The sequence below is a fragment of the Elephas maximus genome, chromosome 6, assembly GCF_024166365.1.
Source record: "Elephas maximus indicus isolate mEleMax1 chromosome 6, mEleMax1 primary haplotype, whole genome shotgun sequence".
NCBI classification, from domain to species: domain Eukaryota; kingdom Metazoa; phylum Chordata; class Mammalia; order Proboscidea; family Elephantidae; genus Elephas; species Elephas maximus.
In genome coordinates, this window is record NC_064824.1 from 124,009,798 (window position 1) to 124,026,327 (window position 16,530).

At 40.3% G+C, this 16,530-nt stretch overlaps 1 long non-coding RNA gene across 11 annotated transcripts in view; it reads left to right on the forward strand.

Moving 5' to 3' along the window:
• LOC126078157 (uncharacterized) overlaps window positions 1-16,530 on the forward strand; it is a 151,245-nt gene that overhangs the window by 73,030 nt on the left and 61,685 nt on the right. The window contains exon 7 of one of the 11 annotated variants that reach the window (XR_007517981.1): window positions 13,272-13,809. The exons of 9 other annotated variants lie outside the window; for them this stretch is intronic. This is a non-coding gene — a long non-coding RNA (uncharacterized LOC126078157). Of the gene's footprint in view, window positions 1-10,408; window positions 11,030-13,271; window positions 13,810-16,530 lie in introns of those variants that run through there. One more of the 11 variants, XR_007517982.1, reaches the window with a different exon arrangement.

The window sequence follows — 16,530 nt, forward strand, 5'->3', positions numbered from 1 at the left end:
ATGGATGATGTCCTTGATGTCATTCCACAACTCGTCTGGTCTTCAGTCACTAGTGTTCAGTGCATCAAATCTATTCTTCAGATGGTCTCTAAATTCAGGTGGGATATACTCAAGGTCATATTTTGGGTCTCGTGGACTTGCTCTGATTTTGTTCAGTTTCATCTTGAACTTGCGTATGAGCAATTGTTGGTCTGTTACACAGTTGGCCCCTGGCTTTGTTCTGACTGATGATATGGAGTTTTTCCATCATCTCTTCCACAGATGTAGTCAATTTGATTTCTGTGTGTTCCGTCTGGTGAGGTCCATGTGTATAGTTGCTGTTTATGTTGGTAGAAGAAGGTATTTGCAGTGAAGAAGCTGTTGTCTTGCAAAATTCTATCATTCGATCTCCAGCATTGTTTCTACCACCAAGGCCATATTTTCCAACTACTGATCCTTCGTCTTTGTTTCCACCTTTCTCATTCCAATCGCCAGTAATCATCAATGCATCTTGATTGCATGTTCGATCAATTTCAGACTGCAGCAGCTGATAAAAAACTTCGTTTTCTTCAGCTTTGGCCCTAGTGGTTGGTTTATAAATTTGAATAATAATCGTATTAACTGATCTTCCTTGTAGGCGTGTGGATATTATCCTATCACTGACAGTGTTGTACCTCAGGATAGAATCTTGAAATGTTCTTTTTGACGATGAATGCAACACCATGCCTCTTCAAGCTGTCATTCCCAGCATAGCAGACTATATGATTGTGCGATTCAAAATGGGCAATACCAGCCCATTTCAGCTCACTAGTGCCTAGGATATCAATGTTTATGCATTCCATTTTACTTTTGATGATTTCCAACTTTCGTAGATTCATACTTCGTACGCTCCAGGTTCCGATTATTAATGGAAGTTTGCAGCTATTTCTTCTCATTTTGAGTTGCACCACATCAGCAAATGGAGGTCCTGAAAGCTTTAGTCCATCCATGTCATTAAGATCAACTCTACTTTGAGGAGGCAGCTCTTCCCCAGTCGTCTTTTGAGTGCCTACCAACCTGGGGGGGCTCATCTTCTAGCACTGTATCAGACAATGTTCCGCTGCTATTCGTAAGGCTTTCACTGGCTAATGCTTTTCAGAATGGACTGCTGGGTCCTTCTTCCTGGTCTGTCTGAGTCTGGAAGCTCGGCTGAAAGCTGTCCTGCATGGGCGACCCTGTTGGTATCTGAATACCGGCGGCATAGCTTTCAGCATCACAGCAACACACAAGCCCCCACTGTATGACAAACTGACAGACGTGTGGGGGATCATATACGGTATTGAAAAATTTTTTAAATGCATTATTAATGTGAGTAATGAAATCTCATATGCCTCATTTTTTTGTCTTTCATTTGTTCGTCTTTTATTTAGTTATTATTAATTTGAATCACCTTATAAGGAATTTTCACAGCATACATAGGTTTTGAGCCCTGAAAATATACGAGTACAGGCACCATCTGTAGTTTGTTCATTTATTCTTGGCTTCTCCTTTAGTGTAAATTTATCAGTGATTACAGTGATTTTTTAAAAAGCTAATATGACTGCAAAATCACATCTTGGCGCACGGGGACTAGTATCTCCCTTTAAACATCACAATGTAAGTGCATTGAAGTAAAGTTTTCTTAGGGATTAATAGAAAACATAAGTTATCCACAAGATGGTTTCTTGTGTCATCACAAAGCAGATTACTTGCACAACTTAATTTTCTAGTACTTTTGTAGGTAATAGCCTTTTTAAACTGTGTGTTCCAGGTATATAGAATATAATTGGTTTCATAAACTGATTTTTATATGCAGAAAATCAATTACGTTCCCTTATTAACAGCTTTGGGTTTTTCATGCACAGTCATGTCATTTATAAATTATGACAGGTTTCCTTTTTTCCAATTCATATACACTGTGAATGGAAATAAAATTCCCCAGGTACTTCCTCAGGTCCTGGAGACACACAGGAATTTAGATACTCAATGTCCCTGCGTGTGTGGAGCTTACTTTCAGGTGGGAGCTTACCTTCCTGTGGGAGCTTACACTGGAGAAAATTCCTGAGGGTGCTGTGATAGAGGGTGGCTACTTTAAATCAGGGGTCAGGGAAGACCTCTCTGAGGAGGTGACCTCGTTAAGCTGCAATCTGACCATCAAAACTAGTGAGCCATGGTAAAGTGAGCAGGAAGGGCATTCACAGCAAAGGGAAGAGTTAGTGCAAAGGGTCTACCCTGGGAATAAATTTGGAGTGCTGCGCAGACAGAAAGAAGTTCTATGTGGTAGAATTGCAATTGGCAAAGGGCAAGTGATGTAACCTGACCCTACAAATGCCAGTAAATTTCCATTAGTCCTTAAACTAGCCCAAGTTGGATCTGACCCAGCTTGGATGTATAGAAGGGTCAGCTGTGACTACTAATTGACCTCAACAGAGGCTGAAGCAATAGGAAGAACGAATCAGAAGGAAAATCATCATCTGGATCATATTCTGAAGCGAGAGGTCCGACAAGATCCACCTTACCTCCTGTTTTCTGGCCACCCTCTGGAATTTTCCCTCCCTGGTATGCCTGTGTGGCCACCATCTTGCTGCCCAAATCTCATATAAGTCTTGCTTCCCAAAGCTTGGGGAGCCAGATCTGAGGAACTTCTAGCTCCTGAGCATTGCAGTAAAGTTACATTCTCAAAAACCAGTGTCCAGGTAATTGGCAAGTCTGAGTACACCAGACAAGGACCCACGTTCCTGGGTTCAGTAACAATTTTGGCGCCCAATGTAGGGCTTACTTGCGGAGCCTGGCACCCCCTCAACCACAAGCGGAAACTCCACCAACCCTTGGCACTTACCGAGCCTCTTGTTTGGGTGGATCAGGTGGGTCTCCTAACTGCAATGGAGACAGTGACTGGCCTGAGGTGCTTTTACTTTGAGAATTAGAAACTAACTCTGGTATGGACATCCACTATGCAAGTGCCCTAGGAATTTCTCTTGTTAAGTGTAAATGCTTAGGATTGAAGATGGGGGGGTATCTGGAGGATTGAAGTAGGACCAAGACATCCTTATTAGGGGGGATTGAAACCCTACTGAGATCATCCTCGTTACTGCGCCATTCCATGGTTCTGAGGTGGGGAAGTGTCTGGAAGATTGAAGTAGACTGAGACATCCCCAGTAGGATGAAGCCCTACTAAGATCATCCTCATTATCTGGCCTCACCACTCCCTCAGCAGATGGCAGAGAACAGGCAGGCTAGATTATGGTTGTTGACTCTGATTAAGTTCAGGTTCTGGTTCTGCTACTCAGTGAGTGTGTGTCTGTGAGTGAAATATGGGAAACCAACCTAGTGTACCTTTACTGGTGCTCTGTTTTTTCATGTGGGTTTTAATTACCATTTGGGGTCACTTAACTATGACAAAAAAAATGACAAAAGAAAGGGAAAATGGGATGAAATCCCCTATATACAAACCTTTCTGTCTCTCTGACAAAATAAAAACCTACGAGAACTGTAAGCTGATGGTACAGGGGAGAAAAATCCCACCCAGAGAGGCCTAGGGCTAACGCCAGGCCAGATAAATGGGATGATCGATAGGGGGCCAGGGTCTTCTGGTTCCATCCAGCCAAAGGCCCAAGGCCATATGCATATAAATGAGAAGATATGGTGTAAAGAGAAGACAAATCTGGAAATGTTTTAGAAAGGGTTATGTGGTTAGGATTATGCGTTTATCTGAATGGAGACGCTGGTGGTGTAGTGGTTAAGTGCTACGGCTCCTAACCAGGGGTTTGGCAGTTCAGATCTGCCAGGCGCTCCTTGGAAACTCTATGGGGCAGTTCCACTCTGTCCTATAGGGTCGCTATGAGTCGGAATCGACTCAATGGCAGTAGGTTTGGTTTGGTTTTGGTTTATCTGAATGTGCTAGGGAGACCATGTAACTCTGCCTTCAGCCACTACTTAACTGGATATGCTAAAAAGGGAGCTAGGAGTTGCCTGAGAGAAACACGGCTTTTTGTTTATAGAATGGGGTTTTAGGTCAAAAACCTGAGCCTCACCCAGATTTGCATGTATTCATACCCCTTCCACCGGGAGGTGTAGGCCTGATTCCCAGCACAGCAGCTACCCCTTTGGCAGAACCCTCCAATGGCCCCTCATGAGTCAGAAACTCCTGGTCTGCCAGGGAATAGTCTTCCCAGCACACACCTTTATGAGGTGCAGTTTGGCCAGGGATCCACCCAAGTCTCCTCAGGGCAATTTCTGCTAAGACAAATGCCTGCTGGACTGGATCACAACGGCCAACCCAGAGGGTTTATCTGGGTCTGTACACCATTCTTTACCTCTGACCTATATAATTGGAAGAATAGAGATGACCCAAAACTCACAGATTTGTTTGTGTCCATCTTTGCTATCACCCTAATTGGGCTGTCAGTCACTCTCTAGAGGAATGGAAGATGGTCTTAGAAAAGGCATGCCAAGAGGTGGACAGGTTGCATAACCTCAACCCTCAGAATGGTGTTAGACTCCTGGCCATCCAGACTGTACCTGCCACAGATATCAGCTGGGGGCAGGACAGCTAGAACATTATAAAAACTGTTTTGACTGCAAGGGGCTCCAAAAGAGAAGAGCTTTAGGAAAGTTCAAGATGTACGAGGCCCCAAGGCAATACCTCCAGCTTCCTAGAATGGATTGTCATGGATTGAATTGTGTCCCTCAAAAACATCTGTCAGCTTAGCTGGACCATGATTCCTGCTATTGTGTGACTGTCCACCATTTTATGTGATTTTCATATATGTTGTAAATTCTATTACTATGATGTTAATGAGATGGATTAGCAGCAGTTATATTGATGAGATCTACAAGACTAGATGGTGTCTTAAGCCAATATCTTTTGAGATATAAAGAGAGAACCGAGCAGAGAGACAGGGTACCTCATACCACCAGGAAAGCAGCACTGGGAGTAGAGCGCATCGTTTGAACCTGAGGTTCCCGTGCTGAGATCCTCCCAGACCAAGGGAAGATTGATGACAAGGACCTTCCTCCAGAGCCAACAAAGGTGCTGACTCCCTGAATTTGGACATGTAGCCTACTAGACTGTGAGAGAATAAATTTCTCTTTGTTAAAGCCATCCACTTGTAGTATTTCTGTTATAGCAGCACAAAATGACTAAGACATGGGTGTACAAAGCATACTGGCAGTTTACTGATATAAACCCTGAAGACTCAGAGAATGCCAGGTTAATAAAGATAACCCTTATCAGCCAGAGCACCCCCAGCTTCAGGCAGAAACTTCAAAAATTAGAAGGAGATTTAGGAATGAATACTTCACAACTTGTTGAGATTGGGACCAGATACAAGGAAAAAGGCCACGCTCCTGGCAAGCAGCTCACAGAGGTAACACGCCACCCAGGCAGACATTGTGCAGGGTGAGTCCTTATATTTTCCTAAAGGTCCGGTGGCCAACACAAGGCCTCCTAAAGCTAGGTCCCAGACAGTGTGCCTACTGCAGACAACAAAGCCACTGGAAACGAGAGTGCCCCTCTGGGCCAACCCAGTCTGAGCAGGAAACGCATAACAGCTCCTACAGCTGTCAGCCACTGGCTTGAACTGACAGGTCCTAGGGACTCCTCTGAAACGCTTGAGGAGCCTGGGTTGCAATAACAGTGGGAGGACAGCTTACCGACACAACAGACCAGAGAGCTGGAGAATATGGCCTCTGCTACTGTCTCAGGCACACGGGGGACCCACCAGCTACCCCAGGCAGGGAGAAATCTGCAGTCCCAGTCCTTGGCCGGCTTCATTGGCAGGGTGGAGAGTTGCCAAACACAGGCAGAGGCAGCACACAGCTTCAGGGCCTGGTGAGATGGTCACCATCCTTAGTTTACCCCAAACCTTGGCAGGGCTGTGACAGCAAAGAGCATCTCAGTCGGTGGGGTTGGAGGAAAGAAAAGTCCGTTGTTGTTAAGTGCTGTCAAGTCAGTTCCAACTCATAGCCACCATGTGTATCACAGAAGGAAACATGCCTGGTCCTGTGTCATCTTCACAATCATTACGCTTGAGCCCATTGTTGCAGCCACTGAGTCAATCCATCTCATTGAGGGTCTTCCTCTTTTCCACTGACCCTGTACTTTACCAAGCATGATGTCCTTCTCCAGGAACTGATCCCTTCTGACAACATGCCCAAAGTATGTAAGATGTAGTCACGCCATGCTTGCTTCTAAGGAGCATTCTGGTTGTACTTCTTCCATGACAGATTTGTTTGTTTTTTGGCAGTCCACGGTGTATTCAATATTCTTCACCAACACCACAATTCAAAGGTGCCAGTTATCGGTCTACCTTATTCATTGTCCAGCTTTCATGTGCATATGATGCGATCGAAAATACTCTGGCTTGGGTCAGGTAGGTGCACCTTTGTCTTCAAGGTGACATCTTTGCTTTTCAACACTTTAACAAGGTCTTTTGCTGCACATTTGCCCAGTGAAATGTGTCTTTTGATTTCTTGACTGCTGCTTCCGTGGGTGTTGATTGTGGATCCAAATAAAATGAAATCCTTGACAACTTCAATCTTTTTTTTGTTTATCATGGTGTTGCTTATTGGTCCAGTTGTGAGGATTTTTATGTTGAGATGTAATCCATACTGAAGGCTGTGGTCTTTGATCTTCATCAGTGTTTCAAGTCCTCTTCAATTTCAGCAAGCAATGTTGTGTCATCTGCATAACAAAGGTTGTTAATGAGTCTTCCTCCAGTCCTGATGCTGAGTTCTTCATATAGTCCAGCTTCTCGGATTATTTGCTCAGTGTATAGATTGAATAGGTATGGTGAAAGAATACAACCCTGATGCACACCTTTCCTGACTTAAACCACTGAGTATCCCCTTGTTCTGTCTGAACAGCTGCCTCGATCTATGTACAGGTTCCTCATGAGCACAATTAACTGTTCTGAAATTCCCATTCTTTGAAATGTTATCTGTAATTTGTTATCCACACAGTCAAATGCCTTTATGTAGTCCATAAAATACAGGTAAACATCCTTCTGGTATTCTCTGGCTTTCAGCCAGGATCCATCTGACATCAGCAATGATATCCCTGGTTCCATGTTCCTCTTCTGAATCTGGCCTGAATTTCTGGCAGTTCCAGGAAGTCTACTAGAGATGTCTTTTTACCGAATGGGCACCAGAATGGAAAGCCTCACATAATTAAAGGATCAGGTGGCCAACCAAGCTTCTAGAAAAACCCCGCCTCTTGCCTTGCTTTCATTCCTAATCTTCATCTATCAGAAAATCCCCTGTGCACTGAATGTAATATAAACAGAGCTTGCAAATGGGGCTCTGACCTTAATGACAGCAGAAGACGATGGTTGTACAGTTTCCAAGGACAGATGTTAATATAAGAATGCCTGATGTACCCAATAATAAAGGCACCTGATAAAAGCACACATTACGGTGGGATGCTATGTTTTACTGGCTAGCCAAACTGATTAAGGGGCCTGATCTACAGAAGACTATCCAGAAAGTAGTGAACAATCCAAAAACAGGCCCACCACCTCCTATTCCAGGGGTATAAGCCCAAGGGACCGGACCCAGAGAATACAGGCAAGTGGACTTGTTACGCCAATGGCTATGGGAGGTTGTTCGTAGATACCTTTACCAGATGGATAGAAGCCTTCCCCTTCCAAACAGAAAAGGCATTGGAAGTAAGCAAAGCTCTCCTCAGTGAAATTATTTCTATATTTGGCCTACCTTATTCAATTCAAAGCAATAAGGGAAGAGCCTTTGTATCTAAAGTTAGGAATTTGGTGGAAGCTACATGCTCCTTGGAGACCACAGTAACTACAAATGCATTGCTTGTGTGCTTAAAAGGTCTAATTAAAAACCTAATCTAGTGTGGGCAATGTGGGTGAATACTTGTATTCTAAGAGATCAACCGCCCTGGACTGAGCTGCTATGCTGCCCTGTTGAGTGTTTGGGTGGTGCCTAGAAGCAGGCTCCAATTAAGCCCCTATGAAATGCTGTATGGGATACCTTTCCTTAAGGCAGTGTGGGGAAGTAGTGCTTCAGATGATCTTTAAGTAGTCCAAGAACTTAGTGTTTCTAGAAATCTTAGGTAATGGTTCTATTTCAGTCTCCTGGGCCATGGTGAGGCCGACTTGTATTTCAGTGCTTATTCGTGTGTGTTCTGCTTATGCGAGGCGATTTCCTTTGCTTCTCTTAGCACCTAAGTTTGGCCATTCTCTTTGCCCTCCTAAATTACTGGTGTTCAGAAGTTGGAAGCCATCAGTGGGTGTACAGTGTTTATGGGGAGGTTGTTAATTGGATTGAAGGGAAAACCTCTGAGTGTATGAAAGGGCTTGGCAGCAGGAGGAAGCCTATAAAGCTTCTGGTTTCAGTATAACAGAAGGGTCCTGGAGACCATCTGCCGGGTTCAAATCTTGGCTCTGCTAGCTTCCGATTTTGGGTCAAGGGGCTCCACTTACTGGTGGTTCAGTTTCCGTATCTGCAAAATAGCAGTAAATAACAGTGGCCACTTTACAGGGTTTTTGTGAAGGCTAAATAAGACTGGAACTAAAGAATTGATAAAACTTAGTTTTTAGTTTTTTTGTGGGAGTGGGTGAGCAAGACTACTTTATAGATAATGGCAGGTTCTTTCATGTAGAGATATGTAATGCCTGAAATGTCTTTTATTATTATTATGTTAGAAACTGTTCCTACTCAATGCCCAGATGTGTTAATTCATTGTTGTTGTTAGGTGCTATCGAGTCTGTTCTGACGCATAGCTACCGTGTTTACAACAGAATGAAACACTGCCTGCTCCTGCGCCGTCCTCACAATTGTTGCAATCACTGTGTCAGTCCACCTCATTGAGGGTCTTCCTCTTTTTTGCTGATCCTCTACCAAGCGTGATGTCCTTCTCCAGGAACTGATCCCTCCTGACAACATGTCCAAAGTATGTGAGATGTACTTTGCTTCTAAGAAACACTCTGGTTGTACTTCTTCCAAGACAATTTATTCGTTGGGGGAGTTACAAAATGACGACATAATGTGTGTATAAAAGAGAATTCTCATCATCTTCCCATCATCTATTATTTGGTTACAGTTTGTATTGGAAAGATAGTAGAAATGCTTGACTCATTTCCTTTATTTACCAGATTTTACAGGATGTTAAGATAATAGATTTAGAATATCATGCAATCACTCATTTTCTTTACCTTGTATTACACAACAGTGTAATTCTGTTTCACAATTACCTAAAATATTTATATGGTTCCAGAGTCAATTGACAAAACGAAATATTTCAATAAACTCAATTTTGACTCGTTATATCATTATTCTTAGGGCTTCTCTTTATGACTTAAAAGATGAAGCTCTTCATGTCTTTGCACTATAATATTCCACTTTTTCTCCTTTACTTTCCTGATTTTGTTAGTGATATTATAGGCAATCATTTTCTTTTTTTGTTTATAATTTATTGTTGTTGAGAACGTATGCAAACATACACCAATTCAACTGTTTCTACTTGCACAAATCAGTGACATTGATTCTGTACTTCTAGTTATACAGCCATTCTCACCCACCTTTTCTGAGTTGCTTCTCTTCCATTAACATACTGCCCCCCAAGGTTCCTATCTAATCTTTCGAGTTGCTGTTTCCAATTTGATCCCATGTAAATAGATCTTAAAAGAGCATAATGCTCAAGGCAGACATACTTTACTAGTTAAGCTAAACTACTGTTTGGTTTTAAGAAGCCTTCAGGGAATATTTTTGGTTTAACGATTATCTCAGGGAAATAGTTTCAGGGGTTTATCCAGCCTCCATGACTCCAAAAATGCTGTATTCCATGGGAATTTGAAATTCAGTTCTGCATTTGCCTGCCTTTGATCAGCATATGTTTCTAATTTTTATATTTTGTGACATCTAACCTATTCAGTAGCCATAACGTTAAGGTTGTCTTAGGCTTAGTCAAATATCACGAATCTGCTATTCCCCCTTCGCTGTTGCAGTTGAAAATAGGCTTCAGGCATATACCCTTTTGTAGTATGCCAATGAGGAACTATCCTGTTGAAATGGGTCCACACAGGTCTAGGAAAGGGTGAAAGGCATTCAAAGTTCATAAACCCCTTATGCCTGTGCCTAGGCAAAGAGGCTGTGACTGCCCTGAGTTCCTGGCTTAGGGGAGCTAGCAGATTATTTTTTCCTGTTAATCTGTTCCCTCTCCAAAGCTGGGAGAATGGCTTGAGGTGTGTGAGACGGGTCCTACTCCTGACCCAAGGGGTGCAGCAATCTCTGAAGGTGAACTGGGACCCAGAACAGAGTGGGGAGGGGGCAGGTAAATGGGAGAGAGGTACTTCCCAAAGAAAGGAACGGTTTTTTGATCTGTGCTGTAGGTTAGACACTTGTACTTATCTTTTGCTGATTCAGTGTTGCTTTTCCCTGGTTCCAGAGGCTTGAGCAGACTCCCTGCTGCTTGGTTTCTCTCTACGTGGAAAACACATCCCGAGTACTACTGCTTGCCTCAGCCTGAGCACACCAGCAGATTCAGCCTGCAAGGTGCTGGCCAGGTCAGGTGTGGCAAATCCTCACTGCTTCTGAACCGTCTCTCCCTCCGCCTGTTGCTCAGTCCAACTCCTCAACTTTGTCTTTGATGTTCAAGGCTCCTAGATTGTCATATGTAATTGATTCACTTGTTTTTTTGGGTGTTTATTGTAAGAGGGACCACAGGAAGCATTTGACTACTCTGCCATGGTGGCCCCACTTCCACAATAGATTCTTAAAGGAAGATTTATAAGGATTATATTGCTAATTTTAATACTTATGTGAGGTCTTAATGGCTATGTATATATTCTTGCTTGTCAGTTTTCTTCCCTGATTTCATATGCATTGTTGAGCCCTCATCTAACATTGCATATTGCTATGTAGCAGGTTGAGTCCAGCCAAATATATACCTCCTTACATGAGACTTTTTGCCTCAGTACCTGAAGGATCCTTTCTTTTTCTTTGAAGTAAATAAAATTTCTGGGGACACACCTTGGTGTTGATGAGTTGATACCAGTTTTTCCTGAGACACAGTCTATTTACTCTATAATAGTTTTTTTTACTTATATATATTTTTCTATTCTGTATATTCATTTTTCTTCTCTAAAGCCACTAATCACAAATATATTGTGCCTATTCCCACATTTAAAATTTTCACTTTAATTCTATTTACACACTTCATTTATTTCTGCTAATTCTCCAACTTTTCCTCTAGATTCTTCATTCTGTGAATAATTTTTATTTGTATAAGTTTATTTTTCCTTCAATTTATCTTCTGAGCATGACCACTTTAGTTTTCATCTCTTTGTTATTCTTTCATTAAGTTTTCTGATCTCTTATTCATAGAAGTGATTTTTCTTTAAGTTCTTGAATTCTTAGGAAAAATCTTTGGTCACAATTATGAACTGCTTCCAAGTACATTTTTCTAGCTTGATAACATAATCTGTTGGCTGGGATATTGGTTAAAAGGCATTCTCAAACATAGTAGATAGGAGTGAAAAAATGGTACAACGTTTTTAGAGGGGAATTTAGCAATATTTAGTAAAATTACATCCACTTTCAGGACTCTATCTCAAGGATACAGTAGGAAAAATATGAAAATATATATGCACAAACTATTCATTGCAGCAGCATTTTGAGCAGGAACAGATGGAAAATAAATAAGTGCTTATCAATAAAATACTGGTTTTATTATTATTACAGTATATCCATGCTAGAAAATACCATGTAGCTGTAAAACAGAATGAGGAACATTCAACATCTAAATATACTGCTATGTAATGATCTCTAGGATATGATATTATGTGGATATACCAGAATTGCACCTTAAGTCAGAAAAATGAAATATATGTGTGTATATATACAGTTATAAAAGAATAAATAAAAATTAGTAAAAATGGTTACCTATAATGAGAGAGAGTGAAAAGGTTTAGGAAATAAAAATGATCACTGTTTTCTCTGAATAAACTTTGCTTTGCAGGTTTAGCTTTGGAACCACATAAAAGTTTCCAATAAAAAAATAAAAATTGGAAATGAAATAAAACAAATGGAGCTGCCTATTAAGTAAGTGTGTAGCTTAACCAGAGAGAATTATATTAAGTGAATAGAAAGCTCAGTACTTTGACTTATATCTCTTGTGGGATAATTCCTAAGGATACACACAAACTCATGAACAATAGTAAAGAAATCAAAGATTTCAATAATCATACAGTCTTAATATTGTTGTTGTTTCTATGTACCATTGCATCAATTCCAACTCCTAACAACCCTTTAGGACAGAGTAGAACTGTCCCTAGTGTTTTCTAGGCTGTAGCGTAGTGGTTAAGTACTACAGCTGGCAACAAAAGGGTCAGCAGTTCGAATCTGCCAGGCGCTCCTTGGAAACTCTATGGGGCAGTTCTACTCTGTCCTGTAGGGTTGCTATGAGTCGGAATCGACTTGACGGCACTGGGCTGGGGTGGGTTAATCTTTATGGGAAGGTGCCCTGTTTGTGCAGTGGTTAAGTGCTCAGCTGCTAACGGAAAGGTCAATGGTTGGAAGCCACCATGTATTCCATGGGAAAAAGATGTGGCAATCCACTTCTGGTAAGATTTACAGCCTTGGAAACCTTATGGGGCAGTTGTACTCTGTCCTACAAGGTTGCTATAAGTCAGAACCGACTCCGTGGTAGTGGGTAATCTTTATGGGAGCAGATCACCAGGTCTTTCTCCCGAGGACTGGCTGGTGAATTTGAACCACTGACCTTGCAGTTAGCAGCCGCGTGCTTAACCATTGTACTACCAGGGCTACTTTAATATTGTTATTCCAATGTGTATGTATTACTATATATTATTCGTATAAAGCAAATAAATAATTATGTTAATGTTGTGAGGAACATAAATTTTCAGAGTAAAAGAAAATTGCTCCAAATATAAAATCAAACAACAATCTCACATTCTAAATTTAAATTTGAGATATTAGCATGAAATATAAACAAATAGTAGGGATAGTTTCATATTGTGGGTATGACTTATGCCACTGGATTGTGCACTTGAAAATAGTTGAGATGGCAGATTTGATGCTGTGTCTATTTTACCACCAAAAGCAAAAAATAAATTTGTCCAGGATGTAGTCATAGTGGCTTGAGCAATGCCACTAATTTAGATGGGATCTCAGGACCGTAACCCAGATCTGACAAGCCATAATATATTGCCACCCAGTTATCTGAAACCACAAACAAACCACAAAGCCTCGTGAGTTAGTGACATACAGGAATATTTTTACTTTCACAGAGATATTTTATTAACAATGCCTTCTACAAATCTGGAGGCCCAGTATTTCTGATGATAGAAGAGGGGAACACCTGCCAGTAGAAACAGGATATCAAGGAATTATACCCGGATTACATATGCTTACTTCCTGAAAACAGATTTTACGGAAACAGGCAACCAACAGGGTAATTTTAAGGGTTTCCTTTTTGTGGTCGTGGTCCTTGCTATTGTTATTCTTTTCTCTGTTTTTAATTTAGGCAAAGTGAACTCTAAATGTGTCCCTCTTTCAGGAAGCTGAATATTTGGAATTCAAATGATAAGAAAGAAAAACTGTAGATGGAAGTTGGGGTTAGGAGCAATGCTCTTGAAAAAAAGATTCATATGAAATTTCCTTTGAATAAAATGTTTTCCTCATGTACTATAGTTCCATGTTGAAACATTGCATTTTCCTGAACATGTTTAAGCAAAATGACCTATCAGTGTTTTTTCTACTCCAGTGGAATTTTATACCATGAAAATTATTCTCCCCATGGAAATGGGGTGTTTATTTTTTTTAAATAACTCATCAAATGTAATTGGATGTCGAATTGAATTTTAGCCTGCAGTGGCAGAGCAAGAAACAAGAATATGAGAACTATTTTTGCCTCAATAGCTTACTCTTGCTGCCTGCTATTTTTGGTACCTTCCCCCCAGTAGAAAGTTACATTTTTAGCTTATTTACATAAAATTATAAACTATTCATTATATGAATTCAAGCAAAGATAATGAAGTTTGTAATGTGCCTCTGAAGGTTGTGAAAAATCCAATTTTATGTCATTCTTTTATTCTCCTTAGAATAAGAAGGATTGCTTGCTTCTTTCAACCCCAAGAATGTAATTAGTGTCAGTGTTACCTTTATCATATGAATTATAATTAAAAAAAAAAATTTTATTGTGCTTTAGGTGAAAGTTTACAGCTTTACAGTTTACAGCTCAAGTTAGTTTCTTACTCACAAATTTAGGCACATATTGTTTTGTGACATTGGTTGCAATCCCCACAATGTGACATCACTCTCTGCCTTTCCGCCCTGGGTTCCCTGTGTCCATTTGCCCAGTTTTCCTGTCTTCTCGTCTTGCTTTTGGGTGGGAGTTGCCCATTTGGTCTCATATATTTGATTGAACTAAGAAGCACGCTCCTCATGTATATTATCATTTGTTTTATAAACCTGTCTTCTAATCTTTGGCTGAAAGGTGGACTTCGGAGTGGCTTCAGTTCTGAGTTAGCAGAGTGCCTGGGGGCTATAGTCTTGGCATTTCCTCAAGTTGCTGTCAGAACAGTAAGCCTGGTCTTTTTTGTGGATTTGAATTTTGTTCTACATTTTTCTCATGCTCTGTCTGGGACAATCTGTTGTGATCCCTGTCAAGGCAGTTGGTGGTGGTAGCCAGGCACCATCTAGTTCTTCTGGGCTCAGGCTGATTCTTTCTATTGTATTCTCTGTTTCTTTATTTCTGCTCTAATGTTTATTTCCTGTATTTTGGTTGCCGTGGGCTTCTTTTGCTGCTCTCTTTCTACTTGTTGAGATGTAGGGCTAACATTTTGATTTTGACCCATTCTTTTTTTGTTGTTATGTGCGTTTATTGCTATATATTGATCTCTGAGCTTTGCCTTTGCTGTGTTCCAAATGTTTTGGTATGATGTGTATTCATTCTCGTTGATTCTGGAAAGTTTTTGATACTCTCTTTGATTTCTTCCATCACTCAGTTGCTTTTAAGCAACGTGTTATTCAGTTTCCATGTATTAGATTTTTTCCTTGTTCTTCCTGATGTTGATTTCTACTTTTACGGTGATGCGATCAGAGAGGATACTTTGTATTATCTTGATGTTTTGGATTTTATTAAGGATTGCTTTGTGGCCTAATGTGGCCTATTCTGGAGAATGTTCCGTTTGCAATGGAAAAGAATGTATACTTTGGTCGTATTTTGTGGAGTGTTCTATATGTGTCTGTGAGCTCAAATTGGTTGATTGTGACCTTTAAATCTTCTGCTTCTTTGTTGAGTTTCTTTCTACATGTTATGAACTTTACCAAGAGTGGTGTGTTAAAGTCTCTTACTATTATTGTGGAACTGTCTATTTCTCTTTTCAATGCTGTTGGAGTTTGTTTTATGCAATTTGCAGCCCTGTTGTTTGGTGCATAGATATTCATTAGTGTTATGTCTCATTGTTGGATTGTCCCTTTAATTATTATATAATGTTCTTCCTTATCTTTTATGGTTGGCTTTGACTTAAAATCTGTTTTAACTAAAATTACTGTTGGCACTCCTGCTGTTTTCTGATTACTGTTTACTTGATATATTGTTTTTCCCATCCTTTGATTTTTAATACATTTGTGTCTTTTTGTCTAAGGTGTGTCTCTTGTAGACAGTATATTGATGTGTCTTTTTTTTTTTATCCACTCTATGTCTCTTTACGGGTCCATTCAAGACCTTGTCATTCAGTGTGATTATTGATAGGTATGAGTTTATTGCTGTCATATTGTTGTGACTTTTTTTGTGGTGCTGACATTCTCTTTGTTCCTCTTACTTCCCTGTGCTGAGTTCCCTTTGTGGATTTTTTTGTCTTTCTTTTTGTTATTATAGATTTTTTGTTTAGTAAATCTTAATGTTTTTCTTATTTTGATGAGTAGGTTTGTTAACTTTCTTTGTGGTTAACTTGAAATTTACCCTTATCTTTCTAATTTTGAATGAGTTTTTTATTCTTTGATATTGCCTTGACTTCCTCTTTATTTGAAAGTTCCATACTTACACAGTTTATTATTTTGACTTTATCATCATTTACAGATTGACATCTCTGTTTCCCTGTTTTAAGCCTTTTGCTGTGTTTTATTATTGAGAGTTCTTTATCTAGGTTGGTATCTGGCTGATGCTGTCCTGCATCCTAGACTCCAGTTGTTGTCTGTTGTGTTGGTTCTCTAACCCAAAGAGTCCCTTTAATGGTTGTAAGTTTGATTTTTTCAAATCCCCTTTATTTCTGTTTATCTGGAAATCTCCTAATTTTGCCGTCATATTTGAGAGAGAGTTTTACAGGCTATATTATTTCTGGTTGACAGTTTTTTCTTCCAAGCTTTTATATATCTCATCGCATTTCCTTCTTGCCTGCATAGTTCCTGCAGAAAAATCAGAGTTTAGTATTATTATTTCCCCTTTTTAAGTGACTTTTCATTTTTCTCAAGCTGCTCTCAGGATTCTTTGTGTTTGATTTTGATAAGTGTAATTATTATATGTCTTGATGCCTTTCTTTTGGG